This window comes from Zingiber officinale, chromosome 5B (genome assembly GCF_018446385.1).
Source record: "Zingiber officinale cultivar Zhangliang chromosome 5B, Zo_v1.1, whole genome shotgun sequence".
Taxonomy (NCBI): domain Eukaryota; kingdom Viridiplantae; phylum Streptophyta; class Magnoliopsida; order Zingiberales; family Zingiberaceae; genus Zingiber; species Zingiber officinale.
In genome coordinates, this window is record NC_055995.1 from 63,705,157 (window position 1) to 63,705,899 (window position 743).

The 743-nt window shown below is 36.3% G+C and overlaps 1 non-coding gene across 1 annotated transcript; it reads left to right on the plus strand.

Moving 5' to 3' along the window:
• The first annotated feature begins 226 nt into the window (after positions 1-226).
• On the plus strand, positions 227-332 carry LOC121988033. Its single transcript, XR_006113795.1, has one exon. It is a non-coding gene; the product is annotated as a small nucleolar RNA R71 (small nucleolar RNA).
• The last annotated feature ends 411 nt before the right edge of the window (positions 333-743 follow it).

Below are 743 nucleotides of genomic sequence, written 5' to 3' on the forward strand. Positions count from 1 at the left end.
AACAGGTACACTTGCATTCATGGCACACACTTCTAGAATTTTTGAGGAAAATGTCATCACATTCTTAGTATCTCATTCTTGGAGGTTCAGTGCTACTTGATCAATTAATTTGTATGCTTCATCTAATGTTTTATTCATCAAGGAACCTCGTATAGTTGAATCCAAAAATCTCTTACTTGAAAATGTAATCTTAATATATAATATGTGCACTATCATCCATTTATCTAAGCCATGATAAGGACACTATCTCAAATAACCCTTAAATCCGTCCCATGCTTCATATATTGTCTCCCCATCTTCCTGAGCAAAGCCTTAGATTCTATTCCTCGTATATGTTGCTCTACTAGGAGAGAAAAATGATTCAGAAATAGCTGCTCCAATTGATCCCAGCTTGTTACACTTTGTTGAGGAAGAGAGCACAACCATGTTCTTTATTTATCTTTGATACTAAAAGAGTATGCTAACAATCAAATATCATCTGTAGAGACTCCTTTATAGCTAACCGTATTGCAATACTCTAGAAAAGGTAGAACAAACTAAAGACATGAATAAACACATTCTTACAACCCAAATATAAGAAATGAGGAGAAGAAATTCTTAGCTCTACATTGTTGATGTCTTTGGAGTATCTCCTTGCTCCGGAGGTGAATGGATCATCAATGACTCAAAGATGGAGGCTCTAGGGTTTACCCTAGAGGTGAAAACCTTTCCTAAAGAAAGGGGGTGGAGTCCCAAACCAAGGA